The following is a 17,110-nucleotide window of genomic DNA, read 5'->3' as shown; positions in this document are numbered from 1 at the left end:
TACTTGGGTAACTGTACTTAATATTATATGCCACTGATGCAATTGTTTGCATGTCCCACTTCCTATTGCATATTAATGGTACATTTGAAATAGAAAAAAAAATTAAAAATGTGACATGTCCCATTATCAGGGATCTCAAAGTCCCTCCTTGAGGGCCGCAATCCAATCGGGTTTTCAGGATTTCCCCAATGAATATGCATTGAAAACAGTGCATGCACATAGATCTCATGCATATTCATTGGGGAAATCCTGAAAACCCGACTGGATTGCGGCCCTCAAGGAGGGACTTTGAGACCCCTGCAGTACATCATATTCTATTTGATCTTTTGAAATTAGTACAGAAATTCCTGATTTATATTTCTTGTTGTCTATTTTTATGTCAAATTTGACTACCAGTATTAGGGATGCATTAAAGAGATTACAATTTTCCAAAGCACAGTTTAACCTTACGATGTACATTATGAAAAATGCAGTACATGAGGTTATAGATCATATTAAAGAAGCAGTACAGTTATCTTGGTGTTTCTTAAACACACTGAGACATCCAGTGATATTGTTGTGAATCATGCAAATAGTGGTTGGCGTTATTCTTCTTATCATGCAGATTGTAATAAAGGGTTGGTCAGTGAAACTGGAAAAACAGATCAATAGGATGCAAGTGCAGATAGACACAATCAGTGGCGTACCTAGGGTATGTGGCACCCGGGGCCCATCATTTTTTGACACCCCCCATGTAAAAAAATATTTTTTGTAATAACCATGAAACGGAATAAATGGTCAGAATAGAAACAGGCAGTGAAAATTTTCTTTCATTGAACCTCATATATGTAACCATTATTCCAAACATAACATAACATAAATTATGTCTGAATTGTCATGACATTAGAAGTACATATGGTGTAGTTGCAAATGATGCTTGGGACATTTCTGATTGTGTTAGTTTGGTTTTATGTGTTTTTTGAATTGAAGGGTTTTTATTTCTTTTTTGAAGGTTTTGTAGTCTGTGGTCGAGGTCAATAGGTTGTAGAGTTGGGGGTCTAGTGTTGCAGCTCGATTGGCTAGGAGGTTGTCGTACAGTTTTTTTCTTTTGACGTTTTTGGTTGGAGGGTGTGTGAATGGTGTGTGGGTTTTCCTATGTCTGGTTGAGGTGGATTGAACTAGTCGATTGTTCCAATAGGCTGGGCTGTCTCCGTTTATTGCTTTAAATAATAGGCAGGAAAATTTGAAGTGTATTCTCGCTTGCATTGGGAGCCAATGTGAGTCGTGGTATGCCTCTGTGATGTGGTTGAATTTCTTCAGTGAGTAGACCAGTCTTAGGGCTGTGTTTTGTATTGTTTGTAGTTGTTTTATCAAGTTTGTGGAATCTTGACTGTTTTTCCTCCATTTTCTTTCTAGTTGTCTGTATTGTCTTTTTAGTAGGAGTAGTTCATTGCTCTGGGAGTTGGTAAGTATGAGAGAGAAAGATGAATGTAGGCAAATTTGTTGGAGACAAAAGACTTTTCACAAGGTACATAAGAAAAAAAGGAGGAAATAGAATAAGATTGGAAAGGTGGCAATTTGAACCAGTGGGATAAGAGTTTAAAGAGTTAGGATTGGGACCGATAGTCCAAGCAGAAGAGAACAAACAAGAGAGAGAGTATGGAGAACAGAACGGAGATGGCTGAATGAAAAGACCATCACATTGTTTCAGATCAACTGTGAAAAATATGATCTACTCTGGTATTTGCCAGCTACTTGTGATGCAGACTGCCTATTGAATTGGTTTTTCAATTCGATTAGATTTTCCTGCCCAATTGGGTGTTTTTTTTCAAACATCCTGATGGGTTTATTTTATAGCTTTTTCACCCCCTTTGGCTTCTCCTAACCACACTGGCGCTATGGTGTAAACCAGTGGTTCCCAATCCTGTCCTGGAGGACCACCAGGCCAATCAGGTTTTCAGGCTAGCCCTAATGAATATGCATGGAGCAGATTTGCATGCCTCTCAGTTCCATTATATGCAAATCTCTCTCATGCATATTCATTAGGGCTAGCCTGAAAACCCGATTGGCCTGGTGGTCCTCCAAGACAAGGTTGGGAATCAGTGGTGTAAACAAAATAAAGAAACAAAAAGGACTTTTCCTCTCTCTGTTAAATCCTAGCTCACGTTTGTGGTCTAACACCAGCTCTGGCAGGATACAGTTTTCAAATCTGACATTGTAATCACAAAACAAAAAATAAAATTATTTTTTCTACCTTTTGTTGTCTGGTCAATATTCAAATCTTGTTGGTCCCAGGCTCTGGTTGTCTTGCTTGCCATGGTCTCCTTCTTTCTTCTTTCTCCTTGCTAACCATCCATCTGCCATCTCTGTCCTCCACTTCCGCTTCCCTTCCCTCCTCCGGAGGTCTGGCATCTTTCCTTTTTTTTCGTCTCCATCCACAGATTCACCTTTTCTCAACTACCCTTTCATCCAGCATCTCTCCCTCTTTCCCCACTACCCCAGGGTCCACCATCTCTCCCTTTCTCTTCCCAACTATCCTCCTATCCAGTATCTCTATCCCCCCTCCACTCCATCCCTTGTGTCCAACTTCTCTCCCTTTCTGTTCCTTCCCTCCCTAAATCCCATTATCCACCATCTTTCTCGCACACCTCTGTTTTTAGACCCATTATTTCTTCCCCCCAAAGTCCGGCATATGCACGTGTCTTTGAACCCCCCTTCCCTCCCTCCCTCCCTCCGTATACTTCTACACCAGGACACTCACCCCTGGAGGTCTGTCCCCCCTGAGGTCTGTCCCCCCCCCTGAAGGACTGCACCTCCCCTCCTGAAGGTCTGTCCCCCTTGAAGTCTTGCACCCGCCCTGAAGGCCTACACCCCACCCCTGAAGGCCTGCACCCCCCCGAAGGCCTGTACTCCCCCCAAAGGTCTGTCCCCCCTGAAGGTCTGCATCCCCCTGAAGGGCTGCACCCCCACCTGAAGGCCTGTCCCCCCGAAGAACTGCACCTCCCCCGAAGGTCTGTCCCCCCTGAAGGCCTGTCCCCCCTGAACCCCTGAAAGCTGCACCCCCCTGAAGGCCTGCACCCCCACCTGAAGGCCTATCCCCCTGAAGGACTGCACCTCCCCCCGAAGGTCTGTCCCCCCTGAAGGCCTGTCCCCCCTGAACCCCTGAAGGCCTGCACCCCTCCTGAAGGCCTGCACCCCTACCTGAAGGCCTGTCCCCCCAAATGACTACACCTTTCCCCCAAAGGTCTGTCCCCCCTGAAGGCCTCCACCTCCCTGAACCCCTGAGGGCCTGCACCTCCCTGAAGGGCTGTACGTCCCCCCTCCCCCGAAGGAATGCCCCCCCTTGGGAAGGCCTGTGTTTTCCCCTCTGGCCTCCCGTGCCTCCCTTTACCCGATTCCTGCAGAAAACAACCTGCAGAAAGGATCGCGGGTACTTCAGCAATCCTTACAGGTTGCCATAGACCTCCTGAGTTGTCGTCCCTCTGCTGCGGTCCCGCCCCTCCTCTGACATCAGAGGAGGGGGTGGGACAACTCAAGAGGCCTATGGCAACCTGCAAGGATCGCTGAAGTACCCATGATCCTTTCTGCAGGTTGCTTTCTACAGGAATCGGGTAAAGGGAGGCGAAAGTCTTGGGGTCGGGCCATGAGAAGGGAAGTTCCCAGGCCATGACTCCAAGGCCGGGAGCACCCCCCTCATGGCTTGCACCCGGGGCAGATTCCCCCCCCCCCTCTTGGTACGCCACTGGACACAATTAAGATGTGAAAGGAAGTCCATTACAGAAGATAAAAATTGAAAACTTAAAAGAAAATGTACCTTGTTGGAGACTTCTAACAAAGCATAAGTGTACACTTATCATTGGTATAAGAAGATAGGATATGTAGGTTATTGATATGAATAATGTAGACCTGAATAATAATATATTTATAGCCCATCCTCCCCAGGAGGACATACACAAAGTTTTCATACACAAAGTTTTCAGGAACAGAGATAAGTACATTACAGTCAATAACATGCTACAGGATCAAAACACAAAGCTATAGAATCAATAACTTACAACTTATAGAGAATATGACTAAGAGCACATGCTTTGCAGATTCTAAGAAAATAAATCATAGAGTCACAAATGGGTATTAACATATCTACAGTGAATGGTAGAAGAACTGGTTAGCAGGCACAGGTGTTCTGAGGTAAGGTACATTGAAGCAAGGTCTGTCACAGTTTGAGACCAGAATTTATATATCTGAATAGTAGGTTATTTGGACATGTTTTAGTAGACCTTTTTTGCCATTGTGTAAGACTTGCTTGACCCCATTTGATTGTGATTGGCGTGTGTTTGTTATCTTTTATGCAGTTTGCTTTATACCTTAATCACCATGGACCCCTGAGGAAGGCGTGTTATCCGAAACACGGGCTGTGTCGGGTCCCTTGGTTGGCTATAAGGTTGTATATGTTACTGCATTTACGTACTAATAAACAACGCCTGCATCTTGTACATTATCTGCAGTCTGTTCGTTGTTTTCTTAGTAGAATTAGTGGAAATAGTAGAACAGCATTTATAAATACACATATGCATGTAGGTATATAGACATATATTACTTAATATAGTAAGCATTATAGTCTGTAGAATTAGTTAAGACATACTCATATAGTTTATTTGGAGATATATTAGTCCCTTGATAGCAGTTCTACATCAGAACTAATGTATCTAGAGGGGGGAGTGTAAGTAACTATGCATAATGTACAGTGCTGCGTGCGTCTGGTAGCGCTATAGAAATAATTAATAGTAGTACACTTCTCTCTCTGTATTCGCGGTTTCAGCAATTTGTTGTTTCAATTATTCACAGTTTTTAGATTGCTGGCTCCTCCCTTCAAATTACATCAGCTTGCATAGAGAAATTGCTGATTCCAAGCATTTACAGAGAAAAATCGCTGATTCCCAACACTTTCTTCACCATGTTTTGCCTCTCCTTCAGGAACAGGCCAGGTCTCCCACCATGTTATTTGCAATTTCATCATATTCATGATGGTTTTTAATAGAAAACAGTGAATAACATATGAAAAAGTTATTCGCAGTTTTTCTGTATTCACGGGTCTGTTAATCCTCTATCACAGCGAATACAGAGGGAGAAGTGTAGTAGTATGTTTGGGGTTAGCAAGATAGGAGATATAAGGAGAATCAAAATGGAGGACTGATAATAATTGACAATTGATCATGTGCTTGGTTTGGACTGGAGTTTGGTAACATGCAGAGTAACCAATGGGCTGAAGCAAAGATTAACTAAGTCATGTCCCACCCACCCCCCAGAGTCTGGGTTGAGGTGACCCAGATCTGTGCAGAATTGTGCAGGAGTTATGGGGACAGGGGCAAAGGGAGTAGACATGATATTGAATGCAACCAATTGCAGGTTGAGGTGGAAAGGAATGACTCATGCTGGCTATCACAAAGATAGTTTCTAGATTTACACAAGTGGAAGTGGATGTCACTGCACAAGTGTTCGGAGACATGCTGGCTGGTGATGATTGGATGGCGTTGTGTGCTCTGTATTCCACTCTCTGTGAGGCTGTGCAAACAAGGACATGTGCCCTGAAGACATGTCTGCAGGAAATTTTGGAACGTTCCACAGGGCCTAAAATTTATGCATAAAAGGCTATTGAGGGAAGGAAGAAGGGGGGCTGCTGCTCAATGGGCCTGATCCAGCTTTGGACCCCTTCCTTCCTCTTTTGCAGGATTCTAAGCTGTTTACAAAGAAAGACTTGGGTAATTTAGTGGCTGCGGCGTGGATATCGATGCAATGACATCACATGCATGCGTGATGTCATCACGTCAATGTCAGCGCATGCTCGATGGGCCCTGAGTTGTCAGTGGTGAGTGCCGGAAGGGAAAACGAGCGGAGAGGAGAGGCGCGTCCTGTAGACAGTCAGCTGGCGCTGGCGCATCGCCTTCTCCCTGGCATCGTGTGGCACACCTGATATCTCGGGAGGCACACTAGTGTGCATGGCACACAGTTTGCAATACACTGGTCTAATTGCTTCTATGATCCATGCTCCAAGATTAAACATCCTAATGACTGGATCTATCTGGATTTAGCTCGCATCTTTTCATTGATAATTTATGGTAAGTTACATTTAAGTACAGTATGTGGGTATACATACACCACAAAAGTGTACAAATGAATAACACTAGACGTGTTCAGGAGCTCAGTTCATTTATCAGTGAAACAAAACACTGCAAACTCATCAGAACTTATTTTTCTTTTTTATAACAGAGGAAAAAAGTCGTCAGAAGTCTGCGAAGCAAAGCAGTTATTATACCTGAAGGCTATTGGGCTGCTACTGATTCAGACCAACTTCAATCACTGGTCAAAAGAAGCTCTGTATCATTATTACATTACATTAGTGATTTTTATTCCGCTTGTACCTTGCGGTTCAAAGCGGATTACATAAGAAGAGAACTGGACATTTCCAGGATGGTACATGACAATAGAGAATACAGTTTGAGGATAGAGACTTAATAACAGAATGATAGTAAAGACTTAATAACATCGGAAGATGTTTTGGACGGCAGTGTTTTGGTTTCTTGGGGGATGGGGTGAGGGAGGTTAGGTAGATTGTATATGCTTTTTGAACAGCAGTGAAGTATATTACTGAAGTATTTTTAAAGTCCCAATGGTAGCATTTAAATCCTTTATCCAAAACAATATTTAGAGAGAAAGACAGTATTTATCTTAAAGAGATCCCAACTGGGTCCCGTTTCTTCAGGGGATAGAAAACTGTGCTGGTCCATGACTTCAGTCATGGTCTATCATCCCTGCTGTTCACCGGTGACTCAAGTTATGCAGTCAGTACGGTTGTAGTGCTTACACATTGATAAGTACAGATGAATCACTGATTTCCTGCATTTAAGCCTGAATGCGTATACTCCTCTGCCCACTATATTTGACCTATCTGATAAGTGGGGTTGAGAGAAACCCCAGAGGCAGATACACAAACCAGTATAACTGTGTCTGTGGCAATAAAAATGTACAGTTCTCATCAAAGCTGAGACTTCGGTTCCATTGGGTTACTTTCCTAGTACAGAGCACTCCCTAGTCAGAATTGATTTGCAGTGATCAAGAGGAGCCCAGAATGTTCTAACTGCAATTACTAACAGCGGGATCTGCCCGGTTGTCCCATCACCCCCCCCCCCCTAACCCAGGGGTGGCAAAGTCCCTACTTGAGAGCCACAATCCAGTCGGATTTTTAGGATTTCCCCAATGAATATGTATGAGATCTATTAGCATACTATGAAAGCAGTGCATGCAAATAGATCTCATGCATATTCATTGGGGAAATCCTGAAAACCCAACTGGATTGCGGCCCTCAAGGAGGGATGTTGACACCCTTGCTCTATAACCAGACAACACTCTTTTAGGTATAAATAGCCGCAGCTCCATTTATTAACAAGTTAAATTATCAAATAACATTAACTGTTTCCCGAGCTACAAAGTAACCATAACATAATATTTTGGCCCCCGACCCAGCCATTCCAGCAAGGGCCTGGGGGGTGGCATGTCCCTCCATATCCCTTTAACCAGAATCACCATAACCCTGGGCACGGCTTCCTGCCGGCCTCCGCTCATCTCCTGGAGGGGGGGGGGCATGGCATGTCCCTCCATGCCCCTTTAACCAGAATCAACATAACCCCGGGCACGATTTCCCGCCGGTCCCTGTCCCGATCAGTCCAGAGCTCATAGCTCGGGATAACTGCCCTCCTGAGCCACACAATAACCCTCCGACTGACTAAGAAGGGGGCTGGTGGGCAGACAGGAAAAGCCGTCTTGGAGGACCCAGGAAGATGCTGGATCCTCCGAAGTCCCAACTTTATTGCCTCTGACCCACTGCTAACCCTGTACCCCTCCGCCTATCCTAGAGCTGCTCAGTGGCATGAAAACCATGCCAACCAATTGGCACCTTCCTCACCACTTCAAACCCACCCATGTTCAACTCGCGCTCATCCTGATTGATGACAACACGGGCCTGACAGCCCTGCATTATATTCGCCCTTCGAGATGAGGGCTGTCTTATAGGAAGGAAACACAGGCCATCTCTATTGCTCTTTCCTTTTGTGTGTTTTTATTACATAGGAAGGCACATTTTTGGCATCTTACTATACACAGACCACTCAGTACAAACATGTACAAAACCACCGTCCCTGGATATGATTATTATAGCCCCGAAACATAATCAGGTTCAAGTTTATTTGTTATACCACAAATCTAAACATAGGACATCTAAGCAGTTTACAAAGTAAAATAAGAAGAAAGGAAGATGTGTATAACAACATAATCAATATTTAGAAACAAAACCAAATGGGAACTTGAAGGAATGATGGGTAAAGGAAATATTTACAATGTTGCAGGGGGGGGGGCAGTGCGGGGAGGTCCATGGTGGCAGAAGGATGCAGGTATCCCTCCTGCAGATTTTTTTATACTGTCATTGAGAGGGGGAGGGGGATTTTTTCTGTGCATGTGACACACACATATATGTGCCATTAGAAAGAAAAAGCCACAACAGCTGGGTGGCAGGAGGCTGCTTTGGGGCTTCCCCTGCCACTCAGCTGTTTGGGCTTCCCCAAACCGGCTTTGCACATGTGTCAAAGTCGCTTTCAGAGCGTCTGGTTAGACGGTAATGCAATGAACCTCCGTGCAAATCATTGGAATGGAAACTTGCTGGAACATCGATCACTGTTCCACAATCGGCCAAAAAAATCAGCCAACAGCGACTTGCACGATCTTAGTGACTGTGTGCAGAGCATCTAGCCCTCTATGCCTAATGAGGTTCAAGATGACTTACAATTCTCAGGAGTGCAATGGGGATTAACAATGTGATTAGGAATACATAGTAATTGTACACAGTGGAGATCATATAGAGCAGGGGAGGAGTGATAAGGTAAACAAAGATGATATGCAGGGGCTAGAAATTACAATCTTGTGCAGACAAGCAATATTGTGATCTGGTATGTAAATAAAATACAGTAAAACCTTGGATTGCAAGTAACTTGGTTTGCAAGTGTTTTTGCAAGACAAGCAAAACATTTGATTAAATTTTAACTTGATATACAAGCAGTGTCTTGCAATGAGTATATGATATACAAGCAGTGTCTTGCAATATGAGTACATACACCAGGAAATTCTTTTTCACCGAAAGGGTGGTTGATCTCTGGAATGGTCTTCCACTTCAGGTGATTGAGGCCAGCAGCGAGCCTGATTTTAAGGCCAAATGGGATCGACAGTGGGATCTATTCGCAAAGTAAAGGCAGGGGAGGGTCATTAGGGTGGGCAGACTGGATGGGCCGTGGCCCTTATCTGCCGTCAATTTCTATGTTTCTATGTTTCTACAGTATACACGCATCACATCATCACAACTGAGCAGACGTTTCTTCTCTCTCCGATGCTGCAAGAGTGTGGTGACTGTTCTAAACAAGCAAAGTCTTGCAATACAAGTACATAAAGTTTTTGAGTTGTAGAACGAATCTGAGTTTCCATTATTCGCTTTGATATACAAGTGCTTTGGAACAAATTATGCTCGCAAACCAAGTCATTGACTGTATTTTATCTGTATATTATCCCTAATGCAAAGAATTTTGGCAAAATGTGGCCTTGTCGGTTGTGGTTTTGGACTTCATGATACTTTTCTTGTGTTTCCCTATTTTGACCCTACCTTATTTTGGTCCAAACTCTTTCACATAATCTCAAGAGAATAACATGGGCGTTTGTACCTTATATGACTCACACCTACTCATATACAGCGCTGCGTGCATCTGGTATTGTTATAGAAATGATAAGTAGTAGTAGTCACTGAAAGCTGCACGGTCCCAAAGGAAAAGAAAGAATCATTCTGGAAGAAATGTCCACTAGATGCATCTGAAGAAGGGGGGTGAGCATTGAAAGTTGTACCTAAGGTAGATGGGGGCTACCAATGGCTCCTGAGCCTTGGGGAAGAGCATTGGGGAGATGCACCTAGAATTGATGGGGGCTTGTAGCCTACCAGATATTTCCACTTGCCTTGGTTTCCCTTTGCATAGTCTCATAGAATCAGCTACCACTCTTTCTAAGATGGATGACAGAGAAACATGCTGTTTAAGAAACATTTAAAGGGCTAACTTCAGTGGCGTAGTGAAGGTGAGAGGTGCCCGCGGCGGTGGTGCCCCTCCCCTCCCCTCTTCTCTGCTCCTCCCCCACATGCTCCTTCCCCACTCCCTCCTGTCGAACTCGCGTCACTTCCCTTCTCCCGTACCTCTGTAACATTCCCGGCATGAGTAGCAACCCCCCAACCTGCTGTTGCGCCAGCATCAGCTCTTCCTCTGACATCACTTCCTAGGTGTGGGTCCAGGAAGTGACATCAGAGGAAAAGCTGATGCTAACGCGACAGCAGTTAGGGGGTTCCTGTTCACACCATGAATATTACAGAGGTATGAAGGAAGGGACAGGGCATGCACGTGCGTCAGTGGGGGGGGGGGGGGTGGCAGAGAGGAGGATGGATGCCTGTGCCCTCACCAAACTGCACCCGGGGCAAACCATCCTCCCCTTACACCACTGGCTCCCTTTTTTTAAATCGATAACTGACCACCTAATGGACTGGGACAGGATGAGTGACAACCTTGTAACAGTTGTGCATCCTCATGTCTTAAACGTGAGGGTAGCGGGGAGAGGTTGATGGGGACATGGCTATGCAATTGTTCTACATTTTTGTGGGTTGCTTTTGATTTTATTGTTATGTGTTTTTATTGTGATCTTTGGATGAAAGTGGAATATAAATATTTAAACCATTAAACCATACTTGCTCCCCTTGTCTTCCTTGATATTGTGCCATTCATCTTATATATTACCTTACAATAAAGGTCAACAAACAAAATATCTTTTTGTTGGACTAATTTCTACATGGGTGACCTTATCTTGGGTGTTGAAGTAGTAAATTGTTTCCTAAAATGTACTATATCCAAACATGACACAAAGCAATTTGCTTTTTTGTAATGTTTGTTTAAAAAAAGCGACCTTTTTTCAGTGTGGAAATAATGAATGTTTTGTTTGTGGACGCCTACATCTGAGAAAAACTTGAATTCAATGTGTTACAGCTGCGGCATGGGGTAAAAAATGTCAGAGCTCTTAACAAGAAAATTACCATCCTAATGCTTTGGATGGTTCTTACTAGTTATAACTGGTTCTGGAAAACTGAAGCCCTCCCTTAAAGCTCCTAAGTCCTCTTGTGCTGAATAGATTTACATTCCAGATGAAATATGAATGGATGTCACATAGTACTCGCAGTGGAGATGCCCTTGCATACCAACCTTTGTGCATTTGGAACCTGGAATTTGTAAAACCTCCAGGAACCATTCCCCCCCCCCCACCCTATGCTGTTTCTATTTATAGGAAAGTCTCCGTTCTTTATAAAGAAAAGTGTTTACAACATACAGATATGAGATAATGAACCATTCCTCTAAATTATTTCCTGTGTTAGATCACATTACTGTCCACACAACACTGCTATATTTTTTTTAATTCATGTCCAGGAGCATTTGTGAAAGAAAGCAGACACCATATTTCTAATTTATCTATGTTTACAGGTCACTGTTAGGTAATGCAGAGTTGCATGACTAGTATATTAATATCCTGAATGCCAGTTCAAATTGTTTATGCTTGGAGTGAATAGTAAAAAAAACACACATTTACAGCTTTGACTGTATATATGTACTGTCAGCATTATCCTGCAAACTGTTGTATTGTGCTAAGATATTTTAACTTGAAACCACACTTAATGGGATCTTCAAAGATATCTATCTTTCAAGAGTTTTTAATGGAGTCACTGAAGAGCATTTGTTCTACACTGTTTGTACTCCGTCATCTGGTATAAAGACTAGGGTCTCAGATTCTGCAGGGAAGAGCCAAACAAGCTCAGGCAGGTAAAAAGTGCCCTTGATAGCTTTAGCTATAGAGGCTGAGTTTTTCATGGAGCTTTTGATCTGTATGTGCACAGGTAATAAAAGATAAGAACAGTGTTTGTCAAATTTTTGTTAAGCTGAAAAAGGAGGAGAAGGTGGATCATTTCAGTAGTGGACAAAACTTTGTAAATGGCACTAAAGAACAGGGTAGTGCAGTACAGAGTATTGAACATATAAAGCACAAAATATGTGAAAACTGCACTAAACACATTGTGGAATTTACTACCCACTAATTTAAATTAAATTGCTCATGCAGTGGAGGAAAAGACCTCAGAAATCTAGAAGCATCCGACCCATGATCCAGTAGCTCCCCCTCTATCTCAAGTCTTTCCCCCCCCCCAAAAAAAAAAAAAAAGCTGGTGATAGAGAGTGCCAAAATCTTGAATCCCCAAGAGAATGACACTGGGTGATGATTTACATCACTACCTTTCCTACAAGAGAAACAATGACCTTTCTATCCTGGCACTCTGCCACACTATACGAGGGGTCGCTAAAACTTTCTCAGCCCAGCCTAGAAGAGAATGATATGGAGCCATGAAACTTACAAGTTATTCCACCCTTTCTTGACACCTTTGAAACGAAACGAAGTGTCATGAAAAGTGTGGAACAACTCATGTCATGGCTCCACACCATTCTCTTCTTGGTTGGGCTGAGAACTTTTCAGTGACCCTCTTGTAGCTGTTTGTTGAAAATAACTTTCCATTTTGAACTGCCCTCTGCATCCTTCCTCTGTCTCTCTCTCTTTTCTTTTAATGACAGGGGAAACCTGCTTTATTGAGCAGTAGTAATCTGTTATTCATTTGTTTATCTTGGATACATTCTCTTCCCTGGGGAAAAGATACTTGGGTCTATTAAAGACACAAATAAATAGAATTACATTTTAAAAAGGCACTTAAGCTGTTTTAAATGGAAGAATTTACTCACTGGGTTTCAATGTAAGAATTCCAAGCCTGCCTATTATTTGTTGGTGGTGGTAGTAGGGGAAGGGGTGTGGAAATGGAAGGAAGAAGCAGAAGTAATAGATAAAAATCCAATTGAAATGCAAACTGATATAATTGCATGCTGTAGAACACTGTGTAGCCATGCTTCTGAGCTGAATGACAAAATGTGAGTGCCATTATGCTGCTATGGAAACCAACTAGAGTATGTGGGTATGTGTGTTTTTCACTCTCCCCCCCCCCTCCCGCACTTACATGTAGGGAAGAGACACAAACAGACATTAACTAAAAATGTCCTTATGCTAATGAAAAACATCCCGTTGCCCTAATCCAATTAAAAATCATGGCTCATGGGCAAATACAATACAGGAACATAGGTAGTGAATCAATCAGTCTTCAATGACATGCATAGAACATCAAGCATAGGGTTACCATATGGCTCCAGAAAAAAAAGAGGATGGATTGAGATATCCGGGTTTTACTTCTATTGAAAGCAATGGAATAAAACCTAGATCTCAATTCATCCTCCTTTTTTGGAGCCTTATGGTAACCCTAAGCATGACCTACTGGACTACTATGCCTCAGGAAAGAACCCAGGTGGTCCTAATTAATTACATAGATATTAAACAATTGTATTTATGAAGCACAGCTAACAAATTGGCCATACAAGACACTCTTGCTCAATCTGATCACATAGGACTTCCAAATAGAAAGAGAACCTATACAGCAAAATATGATGCATATGGTCTTATTTAAGAATTCCCCCAACTCTTCCCTCCCTTGTAAAGTCTGCTTATGTCATGTCTGATGACTACTGGTATTGACTCTTCACCATGATCATCATACTAGGAAAACACCTTTGTATATAATCTTTCCCTCATGCCTCTCCCAAAGTGACTATAGTATTACATCCCTCACTTCCCAAGTACTCTTTATTACATGTTTAATAACAAACTATGAGCCCTCTGCTGCAAAGCTTCCCACACAGGTAGCCAAGTACAGTATGTTTAAATATCCTCCAAGCATATAGGGGATCCCCCTTTTAAATCTCACACTTCAACTAAGCAAATATAATGACATATTTAAGCATTCAGTAATGTAGTGAAGGTGCCATTTCCAGCCATTTCCTGGGTTTTTCTCAACAGGAATAGATCCAGATCAACTGTTCAGCTCTGTATCATCTTCTTAATTTTATTTTTTATGGACTTCATACATGACTTCAAAATTGCATGTGTACCTGAACACTGTAATTCTTGGTGTTAAGATGTCTGACTGCTCACATGGCATGTGTTTTGCAGAATGCAAGTGCCTCACATGTACAGAATATCCCAAACAATTAAATATGACCCAACTGGGTCTCACACTGGACAGCAGCTTGTCATTTAAGCGCAACACCCATTGTAAGAACAAGATGAGAAACAGCATTGGCAGGAAACTGGTCAGAGCTAAATGGACAGAAGAGGCAAGGAGGCTCTCATACATCTATCTGTTCTTGCCCTTTTGTAAAATGTATCTCATTGTCTCACTCAGAACTGGTTGTTGTTCAGTTAATAAGTGCATAGCTGGGTTAAACTAAAGGACTAATAAGCCTAGCATTGTATCTTCAACCATGGCCAGTCTGGGTCTCCTGGAAGAATGGTTATGGTTAATAATAATAATAACAACAGTTTATATACCACAAGGCCGTAAAGTTCTATGCAGTTTACAATAGTTAAAAATACAACAAAATTGAATAAAACTAAAAAGTTAAAAGCCAATAACTAAAAACCCTAAAAAGATCTGATTATTGCATAATAAATTTTTTTACAAATCATCTACCTAAGTACTTCAAAAACAGATATGTTTTTAGATGTCTCCTAAATTCCCCATAAGTATCAGTAAGCAGAAGCAATTGTTCTAGATCTTTGCCCCATAATGCTGCCTGATGTGAAAAAAGATATTGATGATGTTTTTTAAGTTTGCATCCTCTAACCAGCGGAAAAACAAAATTCAGGTGTGAGCTTCTCTTATGTCTGTTGGTTGCAAAAGAGAAAAGCTCAGTTATGTATTTAGGAACTAAACCAAATTGATATCTCTGTTGTTCCTGTTATCCTGTTGCACCCTTTCTAATAAAAATGATTACAACCCCCCTCCCCCCAAAACAACCTAAAACAAAAACAACCAAACTTAAACTTCATACGTGCCTCCATCGGCAACCAATGCAGCACTCAATAGGAAGGTGTTACATGATCGTATTTCTTCAACCCAAAAATTATAGTTATAGTTATCGTTATTTGATATACCGTCTTAAGTTTCCTCCATGGATTTCGAAGTGGTTTACAATATGTTGAAAACAGATCCTTAGAAACCAACTTTTCACAATGATTGAGGGTGCTGAACCCATCATACATCACCTGTACTTAGAGAAAGTGAAGGCGTTTGCTCAATATTGGGGGTGCCCAAACACCCACAGATCTGGCTATGATCAGATACCAAATAGGAAAGCTCAGAAGCAGAAGGTGCAAACATTCGCAGGATATCCATGCATGCATGAGATAAGTGTGCCTGCACTTACCTCCATTGTATGCAAATCTATTTCATGCATATTTATTGTGAGTATTCTAAAATCCTGATTGGCTAGGTACAGTATGCCTGGAGGACTGGGCAGATTAAATAATTTATTGAGGCCTGAGCTTTAGAGGATCAGAGCCTACTTCCTCTGATTACACAGACTTTAGTCCTGGAAATTCACCCCTCAATAAATTGTGCCATCTGCCTTTGTCAATTTTATTCTAGCAGGCTAATATGGTTACCCTTTTTAAAGCACTGTGAGAAAGCATCTTCAAAACTCATGGGTCAACTGTGCTAGTCTTAATTGACCTACAGTCTCATCAGCAGAACCCATTCAAGAATTTTAGAAATGTACTGAAATGGAACTCTGCACAGTTCTAGGTCAAATTTATACCCAGGGTGTTTTTATTTTTTTATCTACCCTGAACCCTTTGACTTGTTTCTTTATAACACTATGTAACAATTAATTTTTGTTTCTGGGTGTTCTTTCTTAATTGCTTATGCCACAAAAATATAGAAAATGGCTATCATTCTTCTCAGACTTTGCTTTTGTGACCAGGACATTTATATTTTGAAATTTACTTTTTTTTCAGAACATTCCAGATTGATTCCAAGCTGAGTAAACTTAGGAACCCTATTACCCACTCCCCCAAAGAGATAGAACAGCTGCTTTCAGAAGAGAGCAGCAAGTCAGAGAGTGAGGGAGACATTTTAGCTCCAGTTTACAATATCAGTAGTGTAGCTGGTGAAAGAAACCCATACAATCCAAACCAAAAAGACCTCAATGACTTCATGTGAGATCTTGGACTCACCAAGTCCAAAGCTATACTTTTGACATCTAGGCTCATGAAGTGGAACTTATATGAAAGTGTTAAAGTCACAGATCAGAGGAAGTGTCACCAAGCTTTTTCCACTTTCTCCACCCATCAAGATAGGTTCTGCTTCTGCCACAATGTGACCAGCCTGTTTGAGGCAATTGAAATCACCTGTAACCCAAAAGAGTGGAGTCTCTTCATTGACAGCTCATTTAGGAGAATCAAAGCTGTGCTGCTCCATAATGGGAACAAGTACCTGTCTTTTCCACTAGCTCACTCAGTGCACCTCAAAGAGGATTATAACAGCGTCAAGACCTTACTGGGCACCTTGAAGTATGATAAGTTTGGCTGGGAGGCCATCAGAGACTTTAAAATAGTGGCATTCCTAATAGGTCTCCAAGTTGGTTTTACAAAAATTCCCTGCTATCTCTGCCTTTGGGCAGCAGGGACACAAACGCGCACTACCTAAGGTGGGACTGGAGAGAAACGTCATCAAAAGGAACCATTGGTGGACCCGTGGAAGGTGCTGATGCCACCACTGAACATCAATTTGGGCCTAATGAAACAATTTGTCAGAGCTCTAGATAAGAAGTCAGCAGCCTTCAAGTACCTTCAAGGCATCTTCCCTAATCTGAGGCAAAGGCCAAAGCTAGCATCATCATCGGACCACAGATAAAGAAGATCCTGGAGTGCAAGTAATTTCTCAAGAAACTAACTAGGAAGGAGAAGGTGGCTTGGAACAGCTTTGTCGCAGTGGTTTGTGGCTTCCTGATCAATCACAAGGCCGAAAATTATATGGAGTTCTTTGAGAATCTAGTGAAGAATTATAGTAAAATGGGCTGTAAGATGT

Source organism: Geotrypetes seraphini, chromosome 1, assembly GCF_902459505.1.
Source record: "Geotrypetes seraphini chromosome 1, aGeoSer1.1, whole genome shotgun sequence".
In the NCBI taxonomy this organism is placed as follows: domain Eukaryota; kingdom Metazoa; phylum Chordata; class Amphibia; order Gymnophiona; family Dermophiidae; genus Geotrypetes; species Geotrypetes seraphini.
The sequence above is the reverse complement of the archived record's forward strand: the minus strand, read 5'-3'. Positions refer to the sequence as shown.